General features: G+C 39.8%; 1 pseudogene; it reads left to right on the forward strand.

Annotated features, from left to right (window-relative positions):
* Nucleotides 1-6,316: 6,316 nt before the first annotated feature.
* LOC140241859 (uncharacterized) lies at nt 6,317-16,583 on the forward strand (annotated as a pseudogene).
* The last annotated feature ends 2,006 nt before the right edge of the window (nt 16,584-18,589 follow it).

Consider the following 18,589-nt stretch of genomic DNA (forward strand, 5'->3'; position numbering starts at 1 on the left):
AATTATGCAACTGCAAGTAATGCAGATTTTGCCATAGCTTGTAAATGATGTACATAAAAATCAATAAAGCTGCACTTTATATCTTAGCAATGGCTCCACTGGTCTTGTCTTGTTATCTTGGACTCTTGTGTCTTTCTACGCTCATGAGCTGGATCCATAAACAACAAGAAAAATGCATAATTTTATTTGATATCCAAAAATCCCTCCACTTGGCCTGCTTACATAAATTTGTTGTGTGAATGATATTTATGGTTGCTTGATTCCTACGCTATTGTCACACAGATTTTTTCCATACATACTAATGTAATACATTTGAAGGGTGACTCCGTAAGGCGAGGTACATTTACATGAAGTATTTAGATGAGACTGGCAGCACAGAACATACCTTTACACCATGATGGCCAAGGATAGACTCTCTATGGACTTCTACAATGTACCTGTAACCCATAGGTTTTAATGTTCATGTATATACTGTAGCCTACATAAACATGATAAGAGGATCTGGATACATGGAACCTTCCAGGAGTGGATAATTGATTGTGAATTATTAAGTGTGTGTGTGTGTGCATGACCGTGTATGTACACATGATGGTGTGCAGCATGTACAGTACATGTATTAATGATTGATGGAGTCAAAAGGGGCCTGAGCTTTAGATCCAGTTAATCCATAAATGAGTAAATGGATTGTAAACAATTGAATGGATGTGTTGTTTGAAGGTTTGCATGGTGAAGTAAATGAGGAAGAAAGATCTTCCTCTTCCCTTCTATTTCATCTTTCCCCTTCTAACGATGTCCGAACATCTTACTTGATTCTCACACTATTCTTCCTTACCACTCTCTGTGTTCCTTTCTTTACCGTCTCCACTAGTGCAACTTCAATTTCTAGCCCATTACTGTCCCCCACTCTTCACTTTTTGCCCTCCTCACAACCCCCACATGTCGCTTCCCTCTTCATTTCTCCTCTTTATAGACTCCTCTGCCAAACAACGATCCGGTTAAGGACTACATACACATGGTGTCACCTCAAATCTTTCTTCCTAATTGAATGGATGTGTATGATCCACCTGTATATATGTGTATTACAAAAGTATCCCGGTAATGGGTATGTATATATTGATGGATATCTTCCCAAGATGACAAAAAAGTAATAATAAGAAATGACACATTGTATAATACTTGATAAGTGGATTCTTGGATGCATTGTATTGAAATGATTACACCGGCACATTTGGTAGATATTACAGTAGGTGGTGATTTACATTTCTGTCAGAGCATGTAAGCTTAGTGATCCTTGGCAATCACATTTTTTTAACGTTATTTATAGCTGATTTTTAATTTTTTTTGTTGTTGTAATATTTGATTTAAAGAAATATTTGATGAAAACTTGTCAACTATTACATTGAATTCCTGATAGAGTTGTACAAAATCAGTCAAACTGCAGAGACCGAAACTATATACATTGTATATTGAATATCTCAAGATCAGAAAGTACATTGTAGCATTGACATGCCATAATTATAGTACACATATATTTGAATACTTGTAGAAGTTTTAAATGTTGTCATGCTCGTGACAGTGTCACTCGCAGATTTGATTCATACAGGGGCCTTGGAGGGAGAAGGGGGAGGGGGAAGTTGAAGTAGTTTTGGGATTCACCTTTTAATAATTAGGAATTGCCATCACAACATAGTATAGTTTGTTTGTTTTTGTTTGTGATTTTATATTCCTAGAACCCTATCACCTTATGCGATTGGAGGATTGTATTTGTTTTAAATCACCATTGTCTTTGTCAAAATGTCTCACTGAGAGGCGAAGGGAAGGTATTCACCTGATATCATTTTCATCTTCCAGTGCTTTACCCACCAACAAAAACAACACAGCAAAACAACAACATCGTTCACCAAACTCTGCCACCTCATGCTTGTCATGTATGTCCGATGCGATGCAAAGACTCCTCACACACACACCTCACACTTGTCCCCCCCCCCCCCCTCTTTCTTTCTCTATGGATCTATATTACAGGATGTGTGCACATGTGTGTGTGTGTGAGTATGTGTGTGGGGGGATGTGTATGGGTGTGCGCATGTGTTTGTGGGTGTGTGCGCGTGTGTTTGTGGGTGTGTGCGCGTTTGTTTGTTTGTTTGTTTGTTTGTTTGTTTGTTTGTTTGTTTGTTTGTTTGTTTGTTTGTTTGTTTGTTTGTTTTGGGTGGTTTTTTTGTTTTGGTGTGCGTGTGTGTGTGTGTGTGTTCACTGTAATTCTCCCGTCTCTACTGGAAACGTTGATATTTTCGCGTGATTAATTTTTCGCGCTAAGTGGGTCAAAAACATAATTATCTGCGGGTTGTGGAATTCCCGCTGCGCAATTTTCAACCTATTCAATTTGTGTAGGGAAAATCGTGAAGATATTTTCGCGGGTTTTAGAATTCGCGCCAGCCAGAAGTAGCGCGAAATAGGCGAAGATTAATGTACGGCAAAAATTTCTGCGTTAACAGATCTGAAAGGTTTGCATTACAAAGTTGTATTTGGTGAGTTTCTACAAAATCGATATGAATAAAGAGGTGATTATATAAGAGATTGACGATTGCATATTTTATAGAGCAATTTCCGAATTGCCTCCTTCTGGTGTTAACGTAATGTTGCCAAATAATCTTAATTGGTTTACTAATCTTGACAGACTAACTTCAGTTGATGTAACAATTTAATGTAGATTAGGGATATGCTCGCTATTGGTGACTGATGCTGATAACCAAAATCCTTGAGTCATACGTCATGCAGTTCCATCAATGCTTCGTCGACATTATATAAGTTGACAATAAAGATACTCAGGGGGGGAAAAAAAATCCTGTGAAAAAAAAATGCTCCTTGACAAAGTGAATATTCGGCGGAGATATTAGCGGCCGAGCAACTGTTGGTGGTGCGAATGTCGGTGGATTAATCGTCGACGGAGCAATTATCATTGGAGCAAAATCAAAATGAGTGAAATGCGGAGCAGGTGTCCGTGGAGTAAACATCTACATAATAAATAATAATAAACCATTTTTACAGAGCGCAAATAACATTCAAGTCTCTAAGCGCTTTTAGAAATGAGAAAAGACAGATACATGTTTAAGAACACACAAAAACAAAAGAAGAAAATTACATATATATCAACCTAAAACACATCATTAACCAATTTACAGAGCAATGACAGTTACTTTACAAACAAATGAGACTTAAATGAAGACTTGAACTGATCTAGTGATGAACATTCTCTGATATCATTAGGGAGCTGATTCCAAAGTTGAGGCATTGAATATTGGAAAGATCGTTGACCATATGACTTAGTTGCTACATTAAACGGTGGTTATTGTTTGGTGCTTGAGCAAAGTTGTCTGGAAGGTTGATATTCCTGGAGGAGCTGTTGCAAATAATAAGGAGCTAAGTGATGTTGACATTTATATGCAATAAGTAACTTATAAACTAACCTATCTTCGACTGGCAACCAATGCAACGTGTGTAAATTTGGAATAGAGTCACATGTGTGAGTTCGGGTAACCAATCTTGCAGCTGAATTTTGAATTCGCTGCAATTTAACATTGAATCTGACAAACCATATAACAATCCATTACAATTATCAATTCTACTCATTACAAAAGCATTTGTGAGCCGTTCAGTCGCACTTTGATCAAGATAACGTATAACTGAACCAATTCTATGTAGTCCAAATGACGCTCTACGACATGACACTGTTAATATGATCAGTCAAAGGCAATTGATCGTCAAAAAAACCCTCGATTACGTGCGCATCTAGTAGGACGAAGAATAAACTTATTGAAAGTTATCGGAGGAAGCAAACTCCTTGTCCTAAAACGTGAGCATATATAAAGTAATTCAGTTTTTCCTTCATTGATTGAGAGGCTGTTTACTGAAGACCAATCAGCTATTGAATGTAAACATTCCTTTAGGTTTGGAATAATCATTGGCAAATCCCCCTGTTTTCCTGTGGCATAGAGTACGTTGAGTATCATCTGCATAGATTGCATGACCAAAACCAAAGTAAGTTATCAAATCTTCCACTGGTGATAAATACATAGTGAACAGAATTGGGCTCAACACTGAGCCCTGTGGAACTCATTGTCGAAGCAAGCAGCTGGCCGACGTCTGCCCGTCGATGACAACGGACTGAGAGCGATTTGTGATGTAAGATTCAAGCCACTGAAGTGCTTTGCCACAAAAAACAAAACTGATATGAAGCCGATGGATTAAGGTGTCGTGACATATCGTGTCAAATGCCGCAGAATAATCCAGCATTAAAAGAATAGCTTCTAGACCCTTTATCGATAGTTAGAAGAAGATCATTGGACAGATCATTAGCTCTACAGAGCTAATGTCTGCAGAGCAAATGTCTCGAATCATTTGTCGTGAAATTCTATTTTTCGGAGCGATTTGAGGCGGAGCATTAGCTTCTGGTAAATATCCTGGCTTCTGAAATTCTGCGGTCACTGCCATGGCCTGCGCAACGTTTTCAAAAGGGGGGGGGGGGGGGGGGGGAGGTTGGCAATTATATTTCTGGTGCTATCCATTTATAGTTTCGTCAGCTAAAAAACATAAAAAAGAGGGGGGAGCTTCAGTGCAACTTCTGCTGCCACTTTCGGGTTTCATCAGCTAACAGCGCAGCTTTCTAATCCCACTTCCATGCGGAGCATAGTATATCAAACTTACAGAAGGATATACGATTAACCCACTCCGATGATTAATATTGGAGTTGACTCATTTACATAATATACTCGAAGCGCATACAGTACGGCTATTGCGATCACCGACCTAGTTTTAGTTGATTTATTTGTTAGCTAGTTTTTTATTTATTTATCTATTTATTTATTTATTTATTTATCTATCTATCTATTTATTTATTTATTCATCTATTTATTTATTTATTTATTTATTTATTTATTTATTTATTTATTTATTTAGTTATTTATTTATTTATTTATTTATTTATTTATTTATTTATTTATCTATCTATTTATTTATTTATTTTGTTTGTTTGTTTGTATTACTTCTCAGCTGCAGAGATGGCCTGTCCTGGTCCTGTGTTACTTTTGAGCAAATGGAGACCGTTATGCATTAGTTGTCGATCGATAGACATCCTTGCAAATAGGAATGGATAGAAAATGAAATAAAATGAAATGAAAAAGAAGGACAGAAAATACGCAATAATAACAATAATATTAATAATAAACCGTATTTGTATAGCGCATATCACAAAAATAGATTAATGTCTCTATGCACTTTGAAGGAAAAGAACTTGTAGGAATTAGAAAAATAGACATGAGAGAGAGAGAGAGAGAGAGAGAGGAGGCAAAACAAGATGAAAAAGTGACAGAGTTGTGACTAACATTGTATAGTGTTAAACCTAGGCAACGGACATGTTAATTATGTTTTCAACAAACGCTTAAAATCATCTACTGTGTTGGTTTGCTTGAGATACGTGGGTAATTTGTTCCATAACTCTGCTACACTGCCAGTTGAAAAAAGATCTTGCGCCATAAAACTGCGTTGATATTGTGTTGATATACGCAAGTACACACAGAGCAATAATTTTGATCGTTATACAAACGTAGGGCCTACATGTACCATAAATATATAAATTGCCCTTTACATGTCTCATGGATCGGATTACATGTATCATAAATGTGAATTATGCCCTGTGACAATAGCTCATAACACATGACTCACTTCATAATGCAGCTTAGTTTCAGAGTAATAGTAGGTTATGTCTACCGGATGTAGCCCCTTTCATGATCAATATCTATCATGTTGACTTTTTGAATGAATGATTATACTGTTTTGTTCGAAATTTCAGGAATACACACATACACACAAATAAATAAATAAATCGTTGTTCGATAATCTTTCCCCATGACCATCCTGATTCTAGGGAATACACTGTACAACTATGGTCTACTTCTTTTTTTATATATATTTTTTTTCTCCTCGAGTAAGAGTTGTTTAATTTGTTCTAATTTTTTTCAGAAATAAATTCACTATAATTTTTTATTACTAGTACTTGTGGGCATGCCTACTTGTGACTTGTGAGCACAGTTCATTATCGTTCAATCCACAGCACTCACCCTCTTTTCGCTTTTGTTGTTGTTGTTTCTTTTCATCCCCTCAGTACAGTGTGTTCGCGATTACTCTCCACCCCCCCCCCGCCCCCCCCCCCCCCCCCCCCCCCCCAACCCCCCCCGCCACCCTGCCCCATATGTGTACCGCGGAGATTACCGTAGTCGTTTTCGTTTTACATGAAATTTACTTTGTTGTTTCCGCGCTCTATCCCGATTTGACTATCATGGCACTTGCCTGGTTTCAGCAACTCTCCTTTTTAGCCAAGAGTGCAGTAGTTCTTGGAACAGGAACAGCTCTCGCAGGAGGAACTTACTTTGTGTTAAAGCAAATGCAAAGTCAAAATGATAATTCCTCGGCATCTGGCGGAGAATCTGACGGCGTAAGTAACCAAGCAGTCCCGTCGAGTTTAGTAGTCCCATGTACTTTAGTTTGTGTTTGTGTTTGTGTAGCTAAATAAACTCGCGCTTTGCGTCGACAACACACACTAAATACGCAGGCCTACTTTACAGTAGTTTACAGGTCACAATGTCAACATCCTTTTACTCCCCAGCAAGGCCAGAGGGTTTCCACACAGTACAGGAATGAAATGATAAATGTGTTAATCATGCTGGTCTAGCATAGATCTACTTTTATAGCAAGACTTTGCGCACATACACGTCCACATAGTCGTAGAGTAAAATTAAAGTTTAAACTTACTTTACATGTTGAACATCTAGATCTAATTCTAAAGACTGAACTAATTCTATTAACACTTGATTCTTCTTCTTCTTCCATGACTAGTACAGTCCACTAAATGTGACGTGTATCAGCGTACTACTAGTGTGTGGGCAGGTGTGGTGCAGGCATATCAGTTCGGGAAACCCACTCACAAGGGGGGCCCCTCCTTATAAGTAACCCGTCCCCCTTATAAGTAACCCCGTCCCCCTTATAAGTAACCCCCGGGGCACCCCTTATAAGGAGTCTCCACGCTTTTTTGCAATGCAACGCGAAAATGAAAGGACTGCGGCAATTCGCTTGATTATGTCCATAAAGCTTCACAAGTTTCCTAGTTACTCACGAAATTTGAGCAAAATCGGTTTGAGGCATCATATCTAAAATCATGGATTTAAATGCGATGTCAAACGACCCATGCGAATGCTGAAAGCGAGCGATTACTGGCGTGAGTGTCGCCAGGCGCGGCGGCGCGGCAATGCTTGAGTGCAGACGTGGCGACTGAATGAACGAAAGTCTCCGTACTCAGTCGCCACGTCTGCACTCAAGCATTGCCCCGCCGCCGCGCCTGGCGACACTCACGCCAGTAATCGCTCGCATTTCAGCATTCGCATGGGTCGTTTGACATCGCATTTAAATCCATGATTTTAGATATGATGCCTCAAACCGATTTTGCTCAAATTTCGTGAGTAACTAGGAAACTTGTGAAGCTTTATGGACATAATCAAGCGAATTGCCGCAGTCCTTTCATTTTCGCGTTGCATTGCAAAAAAGCGTGGAGACTCCTTATAAGGGGTGCCCCGGGGGTTACTTATAAGGGGACGGGGTCACTTATACGGGGGACGGGTTACTTATAAGGAGGGGCCCCCCTTGTGAGTGGGTTTCCCGAACTGATATACTATTACAACTACAGTCCAGACTACAGTACAGTGTCATTAAAATGTCTACAAAATCACTAGATCTATGTGCAGCTAAAAACACCCCCTGGTTGTTAACGCAGTTGTATGTCCTGCACCCTCTTTTTGAAGAGATCAAGAGAGGTGCAGTTGACAGCATCCAGAGCAGAGGAAGGCTGTTCCACAATCGGATGGCATCTGGGAAGAATGATGATTGGTAACATAATGCTAATGTTCTTGTGCAATGGTGTGAGGGACAAGTTTCAGGGTATGTCCACTATGCAAGTACGGAGATGGTGCAAGTACTGTATAACTATAAGTCTGTGGGATGTCCACTAGGGAGTTCATGACCCTGTACATCATTACTGCCTTCAGCTGGGCTCTGCGTTCTTGAAGTGTTTGCCAATGCAGCTGGTGAATCATTGGCGTAACACTTCTTGTCCATCGATAATTGCTAAGGACAAAACGTGCGAAACCTCGCTGGACTTTCTCTAGTTTGGTGATGTTCTCCTGTGTAGAGCCTAGCCAGGGGTCCCAGACAGTACAGGCATATTCCAGGATAGGGCGCAACAGAGTTGTGTAACACAGGATTTTTGTTTTCCTTGGGAAGGCGTTGATGTTCCTTCTGAGGAAAGCTGATGTTGAGTTTGCTTTCTTGCTTAAGGTATCAACATGATGGTTCCAGCTGCGGTTTTTGGTTAGGTGGACTCCAAGGTACTTTGCAGTTTCTGCCCTCAAAAGTGTCTGCCCATGGAGGCAGTAGGGCTGAGTGATAGGCTTCTGTTTCTTGGTTACAGTGAGAACCTGACACTTTGGGGGATTAAACTTCATAATCCAATCCTGTTCCCATTGCTGCAAAGCATTTAGGTCTTGCTGCAGTGCAGAAGAATCCTGTTCTGAGGTGATTTTGCGATACAGCATGCAGTCATCCGCAAATAGACGTACTCTCGTATCAGAAGTCAAGTACTCTGGCAAATCATTGATGTAAAGAAGAAACATCAGTGGTCCAAGGACACTGCCTTGTGGCACCCTAGATGTAACGTCAGCGATTTTCAAGGATGTCCCCTCGAGGATCACCTGCTGAGTGTGGTCCTGCAGGAAGGCGGCTATCCAGTCATTCAACAAGCCACGGATTCCATAAAACTCTAATTTGTATAGCAATCTTTGGTGTGGGACTTTGTCAAATGCTTTGGAGAAATCAAGTAGGATGACATTGTGTTGTTCCCGAGCATCAATTCCTTTGGCCAGATCTTGAACAGCAAGGATGAGCTGGGTTTCACATGATCGCTTCTTGCGGAAGCCATGTCGTGCATCATGCAGGACATTGTGGCTGTCTAGGTGGTCCATGATGGAGCTGCATACGATGTGTTCCAGTATTTTACAAGAGATAGATGTTGGGGAGATTGGTCTGTAGTTACCTGGGTGGTTTCTTTCACCTTTCTTATAGATGGGCACAATATTGGCTTTCCTCCAATCATCAGGAACTTCACCCTTATCCAAGGATGTCTGAAAGAACAGTGTAAGTACTGGAGTAAGTTCTGCTGCAAGATCTTTCAACAATCTCACTGGGATGTCGTCGGGACCAGTTGCCTGTGACTGAAGATTTGAGAGGAGTTTAAACACACCGCTTTCTGTGACCACAATGTTCTTCATTGCTGGGTAAGGACTGGGGCCTTTGTCTACCATGCAAGATGAATCCTCCTCATGGTTAAACACTGATACGAATTGGTCATTCAAGATGTCGGCTTCTTTTGTCTATCAGAGTAGGTTATGCCATCTTGCCCTTGAGTGGGGCAATGCCTGTGGTGTCACACCGCTTGCTGTTGATAAAGGACAGAAGCGCTTTGGGTTGTGGGTGGCATCTGGACTGATGATGTTAGTGATGTAATCATTGTAGGCTTCTTTGCAGGCTGCTCTACACTGCTTCTTCAGACTCTGGTATTTGTGGAAGTCATTTTCCTTTCTTCTCCTCCTGGCACGCAGGTAGCTGTGCTTCTTCCTTCTGGTGAGCCGCTTGACTGGTCTTGTGATCCATGGCTGATCAAATCTTGTGGAAGTCATTTTTGAAGGCACATGTTTTTCAAGAAGTTTAAGGAGGAAGTTCTTGATGTCGCACCATATTTCAGCAACATCACTGGATGAAGAATGTCTGTTGATAAACTTGTTCTGGAATCCTGTACAATCTTCCTTCATGTCCAGACTGGAAGCATGTTTCCACAAGTAGATTTTCCATCTTACGGGTTTGTTCCTCCTGGGGGTAGCGTCTGATTCTACAAACGCGATGTCATGGTCACTTATACCTGGAAGACTTGTGCATCTGTTTATCAGCGATGGTCTGTTAGACAGGAACAAGTCAAGAGTGTTATCATTTCTTATAGAGAAATTCACAATCTGCTGCATCCCACTTCCAGCCAAGTAGTCAAGAAAATGCCTATTAGATTCAAAGCAAGCAGGTTTTGGTTCCCTTTAATGGTGTGAGAATTAAGGAAGTAAAATCGCCACCATCCAGACAACAGCTTTCTTGCGGGATTAAAGTACAGTCAAACCTGTCTATAGCGGCCACCCAAGGGAAACGAAAAGAGTGGCCGTTATAGACAGGTGGTCGCTATAGACAGGTTATCCAACTTTGTGTGCATTGCCTATACCATGTACATGTATCATCGTTGTATACAACGTAATCGATACATGTACATGCGTACGTATGCACACGTGTGTTTCATGCATTGAACAATGCCGGTGTTTATGAAATTGTTGCACAGTAGCATGTGTACAGTCGTGAAGAAAGCTTAACACTAGTGTATTATCATGGCCGAATAAGTGATGAGTGCAGCGGTGGCGATCACTTAACGTTGCCCATGAATGACTGGCACGGCGACAAATCAGAAAAACACGCTGAATTACCGGCTCTGTGGCCGCTATAGACAGGTTAAAATCTACCGAGGGAAACAAAATCTGTGGCCGCTGGCCGCGTTAGACAGGTGGCCGCTATACACAGGGTCTTTAACAGAGCTTTTCTCTCGGGGGGATTTTCAGTGGCCGCTGTAGACAGGTGGCCGCTATAGACAAGTGGCCGCTAAGGCAGGTTTGACTGTAGTAGAATCTAACATTGGGCCTTCAGTCTTGAATATGATGGCTATCTCAAAAAAGACTTACTATAGAATACAAGATATCTGGAGGCAACAGCTAACCTGATACCAGTTAACCAGTATAGCTTCCATAGAGAGTGAGCTGCAATAGGGAATCATTCCTCGAGAAGAAGATGATAGACCCTTGCATGGGACAAACAAAGCTGATATCATCCTGCCCGACTACAATAATTTATTTCAAAGAGATGGCGAATGGCTAATTACGTGAATAGAGAGTAAAATTTACTTTTTGCGTTTTATCACATCAGGTAGAACGGGTCAATCTGGATCAGTACGGCTGCCGGACTGGATGGTATAGTGCAGCGGGTCAATATCTGATGGATTTTGTTACTGTTGGCAAAGTATGCAAGAATATCTACTCGATGAGATGCATTTGAAGGAGTCACTCTTTGTTCATGCTATTTTATGAAATTATGTTATGCACTATTGTCAGGCTTGTGCAGCGCAATCTTGTGCTGAGTTATTATTTTAAATCACCAATATTACTGAAAATAGAGAAAAAAAAACTTTTGGACTTACACATCCTAATTTACTCAGAGCTATCTATTGTTCAAGCCTGACTTAATTCCAGGGTAAATAAGCAAATACTTTTGTCTTGGGCATCTTAGTTTACTCTGGCACATCTGTTGTCATCGACTCCATTCCAGGGTATTCCAGAGAAGCGTGTCCTGGTGCTGGGATTAGATGGAGCGGGAAGAGCAGCCTCCTCAAGTGTCTCAGCCACCAAGAAGGAGATGGCAAGCTGGAGCCCACTGAGGGGTTCAACGTCATGTGCATCCAAGCCAAAAATTCAACACTCAATGTTTGGGAAGGTAATAATGGCCAATATTGTGACATGAACTTCCATTTAAGTGAAATGCCATAACTAAAATATACTGTAAAAATTGAAATTTTTGCAATGTTGACATTTACACACATTTCGCGTAACCAGAAACTAGTGAACCCCCCCCCCCCAAAAAAAAAAAAAATGCACATAAATATTTTTTGCTTGTCATATACTCCAGTATACAAATATACCAGGCCTGAGAGGCTCTGGTTGAAACTATGCGCATGAGGTGACTTCAGTAGCACTATTTCTGAGGGGCGCAGCCGAAGAAAATAGTGCTACTGAAGTCACCGAAGGCACATAGTTTCAACCGGTGCCTCGAAAATTGGCCTGGTATATTTGTTTTATATCCTCCCAATGAATTTAAGAGCATTCGACTGCTGGTATTCTGTAATTTACCTCTTTTTTAAAGGGCACCTTGCTTTACTTTCAAGAAGATTGACTAGTCATTCACGCTCGGGAAAGCAGCTCAGCAGGAGGGCATGAGCAGCGCGTACGCGTACTATGAAGAGACAACTGCGCGCTCACCCGCTGAAGTGTACTCGGTGCATTGCTGTACAGCGTACTGGTAAACATGCGCAAACTGCAAACTCACTACGCGCTTTCTACATGCAATACGCCTATCCGATCTGTACACTCGACGTTCGGTTGCCAGAGAGTGCGGTGATTGTGCGTGCTATAATGCTCGAGCTGCTGATCAACGATGTGACTGACTGTGAGCTGCAGTTGATTGTGTTTTCTGTCGTCTTTCTACCTAGCTGTCTGTACATGAATAAATGGACTATCATTTCCTGTTAAGATGCAAGTATACATTGTAAATTTGGGTAGCATTCAGTAACAGCGTATAAGGTTAGATAAGGCACTTGAAAAATCCTAGCAATTAAAGCATCGAGTGCCACTGTAAATTTGTGTGATTCTTACGGTGTTCTAACGTAAACAGTGAACAAGTTAAATAGACTGTAACTAACTCGTTAGACACTCTAAAAAATAATTATTAGGAATGAGATTACGGAAATAGGGCCTACTGTTAGACAGGTAGAACTAACGTTAGGCTTAACTAGCGCTAAACGTTAAAGCAGGCCTACTATCTATGCAGTTTCGTTTGTCAACATCTTTTGGGTGGTCGCTCGAGTTAGTAAAACTGCGAGACTAACTTTTAAACGGTGAAGCATGAACTCCCCAAAGGCCTACGGTACATGTACGTCGAAGAACCCTAGCTTGCTTATTGTTGTCTAATTATAGATCTACGATAACGCCTACTCTGTTGTAACGTAATACATTTTTTTTTTCTTTTTAGGTAGAATGAGGGCTTTATAAGAGTCTCTCTGAGTCTCTCTAACGTAACCCGTGTCGCATTGAGTGTATGCGTGCTTTGTGGTTCTCGCGAAGTGCAGTGATCTAAGGCGCCGCGATACCCATTCATTTGTACATGAAATCTCTCGCGAAGCAAAGGTGCTGCGATACCCATTCATTTACACGTGAAATATTTCGCGTCGCGACGCGAAGCAAAAAAGGCGCGAAAATCACCAGCGTGGTATAGTTTTTACCATTTTCCCTAGGGAGTATAGTCTTTCGCGGATTTGTATGGTAGAATTATGTTTTGTTGTTTACAGTGCTCTCGACCAATCAGAGGACGAGAAGCAATTTGTGAGGGATATAATAGTTGATATCTTGATTTCGCAGAATTGATAATACACAAAACTCATCTTACTCGGCCAAGCACGAAAAAACAGAAGAAAGATTACTCATGCCAAATTTATCCACTTTTAAATAAAGGCATTGTGTAAGAATTCTTCCAGTTTAAAAAAAAAAGGAAATATGAGCTGCGTGGTCCTCCAAAGGAAAAACAAAAACAAAAAAATAGCACCATCGACGTCTGTGTCATAAACTACTCATTGTCTGAAACTTGTAGTTAATGATCTTTGAAGGGTAGAAAAGGAGGGGATAAATGAATGAAGGAATTCATTGATGATTATTTTGTTAAAATCCTAGAGGGATTAATGAGAAAGAGCAAGAAAGAGAGTAAGGTAGATGAAATAGAGGTTAGGGCAAAAGATAGCTCAAGCAATTGAGAGAGTACTAAAGTCACCAATGCATATCTTTTAGTATATGGCTATCTGACCATAAAACAAGTTGCCTTTGATTTATTTTACACCAGTGATAGGATAATGTCTAACTTGGTCATTTCACTGAAACAAAAAGAGGATCCCTTTCATATTGCCACTAGTACCATGGCTTATTTCATTGTCCTTGTTTTTTGCTATTAGGAAAATTGTACCTGTATTAATATGTGTTTGTGTTAATATATTGTGCTCTTAATGACAGTCAATTGAACCATGAGGAAATTTACAGGAGTTGTTGTTGTTGTTTTTTATTTACATAGCTATTGCAAAATGTGTATTGTCATCCAACACTTTTGAGGACAATTTGTTATTTTGAGGAAGTTGTCTGTTGTCATAAAAACACTGTAGTGTTTGAAGGCAAGTGGTATTCATGATATCATCAATATCATTTTCTTTTTCTCATCATAGATATGTAGAGTTATTAATTTGAAATAAGTTTGATATGCTTAATTATGCAGTTATTAGGTAAGAGAAAGGAGAGGGGTGGGGATAGGGTGAATATGTGTATCAAGTTCAAGAAGAAATGCGAGCAACTACAGATGTAAGTGATGATTGAGATGCTCACCAGATGAGAGGAAAACAGTGTTTGCTGAAGCTACCCTTCAAGGGGAACAGTAAAAATGCACACTGGTGATAAGTTTGAAATGAGGATATCCATAGATTAGCATTTTTTTCTATTCGATGTGTACATCATCAACCTGCAGTTGGCGGAACCAAGAATGTGCGGTCTTACTGGGAGAACTTCTTGCAGGGTACGGAGCTGCTCGTCTTCGTCGTTGACTCGGCCGATGAAGGCAGGATAGGGGAAGCAAAGGAAGAGCTGCACAAACTGCTGAAGGACGGCCGCCTTTCTGGAGTGCCCCTGCTTGTGGTCGCCAACAAACAAGTGAGTCATTTTGAGCAAAATGTAAGGGATTGTAAGGTCAAGGGCAGTGAAAGAGATCCTCAAAGTTCCTAACATAGCTTTCCTTAACACCATAGTGGGCCTTGATGCATTCTTTCTTGTCATAATCAGAAACCAGATCTTGAGAGAAATTTAATGATCAATGTATATTGATGTGTATTGACGTATATTGATGTATATATTACTGTATATTGTTTTCAGAGTAGAATATATACATAATTATATTTCATGTAAGAAATGCAAATTTGAAAATGCAAAACAAAAAAAAACAGCAATTCTTGTCTACATGTTTGTGGAATGCTTAACCCTATTCTAACTGGGGGGGGGGGGGTCAAATTGACCCCCCCCCCCTCGACGTTTCGCGCCATGATTCCGCAACGCGGAAAGAGTTTGCTGCGTCGTTTCATGACTTTTTTCATTTGAGTCTCCCGCATATTTTGAGACCAAATTTGCGACGTCCGGGTACACCGTTCTGAAGTTATGCAATGTTTTGCGTATGCATGTCAACCCGAAAAAACGCTCAAATTCATGATTTCGTATGCAAATCCAATGCAAACTGTGTTTTTTGTTTAATTGATATAAATTAGATTATTTCAACTTTTAACCATTGAAATAAATCAACTCTAATGTGGATAAGCTTGAAAGAGTGCCTCCAACAAATTTTGGCAAAAAAACAATAGAAAACAAAGATCGAAAAAACAATAAAATACATAAGAAATTAACAAAACAATAAAAAACAAAAGAAAATGATTTTGATTGCGCTATTTTTTTACTAGAAAATTGTTTGATGTGTCTTGAGGAACTCTGACACAAAAATTTTATAATCCTTCAGTCTTTTTGATGGAGTTATAGGTGAAAATATGATTTCATGTGTTAATTTGCATAATTAATTTATTAAAAAATATGAAATCAAAATTTTTCTATTGTATGACTATGTAATCTTGTAGTTGACATCCGGCTCTATGTTCAGGCAAAATTTTGCGGCGATCGCGCGATCGGCGGCCGAGATCTGAAGGGGGGTCAAATTGACCCCCCAGTAAAAACTTGGTCTCAAATAGCCCAGTTAGAATAGGGTTAAGGTAAGACAGATTTGGACGAAGTGAATGTTTGAGAACAGGAAATCATTATTCTAGGTCTCATTTTGGCAGTTCTGCTTTCTGCAAAATTTGTAGTGAAGAGTGAGCCTTGTCACAGTACTAATTTAACAGGTCAATGGTAAACAGAACATAGGGGTTGATATAGTGGAGGTTTTTTTAAGTTTAATTAAATGATAATGCCACTGAGGCGAGTATAGCAATCAAAATCAAATCTTAATAGACCATTGCGTAGTCCACCCACATCTGCAGCATAGTGTATATGCTTTCATTGTAAGAGAAGAAAACCACACCAACCCCCTCCCCCAACCCTCAGTTTAATCCAGCGTACCATTTGATTGAATGAGAAAAAAAAAATGTGTTTTGTTTACACTTTAGTTAATTAAGTTACTTCGATTTTACTGTGGAAAATGCAGCCTACAGTGATGAAGCTTGACCTCCCCACATAAACTTGGCATCTGAACATTCAAAACATTTCTGCTCTGGGGACCATATATACCTGCACATTTGGCTAATTTTATCAGATATGAATAGTGCTGAATGTCACCAATCAGTTTAAGCACTAAGCAAATGTTGTTTCTGAATTGTCAGGACCTGCCCGGAGCGAAGAAAGGAGGCCCCTTCTTGGAGGCGCTGGACCTGGTACTGCCACTAAAGGACAGGGAAGTCCACCTGTTGGAGGTCAGCTCTCATGCTGAGAAGAAGAGTGAGAATATGGTGGAAGTCCTAGACCTCATGTCGGTACTATCAAGAAATTAGTTCCCCCCCCCCTCTTTTTTTTTTTTTTTTTTTTTTTTGTTGGTTTTTTTTTTGTTTACATGTTTCTGTCAGCCAATGATGTGGTCCAGGGATGTATTGATGTGCCACTAAATGGGTTAGAGTCCCTGTTGCGTCTCCCCAGTTGCGCCAGATTTTAACTTGGGAGTGCTTATTTCAGGTTTGCTATGCATGCGTAGCTACGGGACTGAAGGGTACATCTTAGAACTGCGTGTGTATTATTTTATTTTGCATTTCTGTGATGTGTGAAAGGGGAGCAAAAATGTTGAATGTGTAACTCAAGGTGGATAAACTCAAAATTGCACAGGTGATGTAGATCCTTAACGAAAAAGGTATATTTGTGATTTTTGGTATTTTATTGGTTATATTTTCAAAGAACATGCTATGCATCTTCACGTGCTGTACATTGGAATGGCAGGCGCTTCCCCCAGATATCATATTTTGATCTTCTTTTCAAAGCACATCAGCTGTTCAAGTGCTAGTGAAGACAACACAGACATAACATGCTCTTCTTTCAGTGGTAGACAAAGCAGGTTTCTTGAAGATCTAGAAAGGAAATGTTTCCAATTAGAAATGAAAGCATGAAATTTTTTATGACACTTGTAGCATTCTTTTGATTTAGTTTTCCTTCATTCATTAAAACCTAAGTTGAATGGCTTTTCATTTAAGATTGAATTCATAGCACAGCATCTATAGTTTGTATAGGGTACATCTTAGCAACTCCCCATGGATGTAAGTGAGTACCACTATCTTTGGAGGTCCACAAGAAAGTTGTCTTATTCAGTGCTGTTTGTAGTGGCTGTAGCAATTTGACGTATGAGGTAGACCATTTTTTTTTTTATTATTGTTTACACAGATACTGTAGTGTGTCCATAGTAAATGGCGCCCTCAATGACCCAAAATCAATCACGAGGCTGCCCTCTATTAAAGAACACCTAATGCATGGATAGTACAATTTAAAGCCCACCAACTTTTGATTGTTTTGTATGCAAGAAATAGAAGAAAGACTGGTTGATGGAGGGTTCAGGATGAAAATATTAAGAAATGTGAATACACTTACTTTGTGAAATCAGTTGTTGTTTTTTACCCGACATTCCAATCAGTATCCAGTTGGTGAAGGATATCATTTTGTAGAGTGTAATTTATCAATTGTAAAGAATATGGAGTGAAAAGGGGCTTAGGCACAACAATTAGAAAAACAAAGTAAAACAAGCACATTTAGGTTACAGCAGGAAAATGCCTCATAGCTTTACGGTTACTTTCTAATTTCCGATCGTTTGTTCAGTTCATATTGTTGCCACTGTTGAAGACACATGTTTTGTTCTTGTTGAAACTTGTCTGAATTCAATAGCTTGGCTAGTATTTTGATGCAAACACTAAAACCTTGAAGTCCTTGCCATAATCTGCACAAAGGTTAAAACCTCCACTCATAAACCTAGTGTGCTATGCATAACATAGTTTGTTAACTCCTGCTCAGATTAGTGTGTATAGGACTGAGTGAATGGTACGAGACAGTCAAAGATGGCAAAGGACATGCATTGGAATTGCCAATTTGAAGATTGTTGTACTTGACAATCAAGTGTATGTAGTCTACTATAACAAAACAGAAGGTTAGACTTTAAAAATGTTTGGAAGGAAAGCGAGTTTTGTCCCCTTCAAATCTGATTGAGAAAACTCTGTATTCTGACCCTAATCTTCCAGAGTAGTTACCATAGAAGGTTTGCTCAACAAAATAACATGTATGTATTTTTTTTAATGAATCCTTTTTTTTTTATTATGTATGCATTACTGCACAGCCTATAAATCAGAGTTTATGTCTGTTTACACATAGCTGAATGCGTCACAAAGAGAGACAGAGAGAGAGACAAAGTGACAATTGAGAGAGAGAGAGAGCCGTGAAATTTATTATCACCCCAGTTGAAGTGATATACATTTACGACATGCAAGTTTCGGCTGCGTAAGCTTCTCGCAGTTTATCAGGTGTAGTCCAGCGTTTCTGACTAT

The sequence above is a fragment of the Diadema setosum genome, chromosome 18, assembly GCF_964275005.1.
Source record: "Diadema setosum chromosome 18, eeDiaSeto1, whole genome shotgun sequence".
NCBI classification, from domain to species: Eukaryota; Metazoa; Echinodermata; class Echinoidea; order Diadematoida; family Diadematidae; genus Diadema; species Diadema setosum.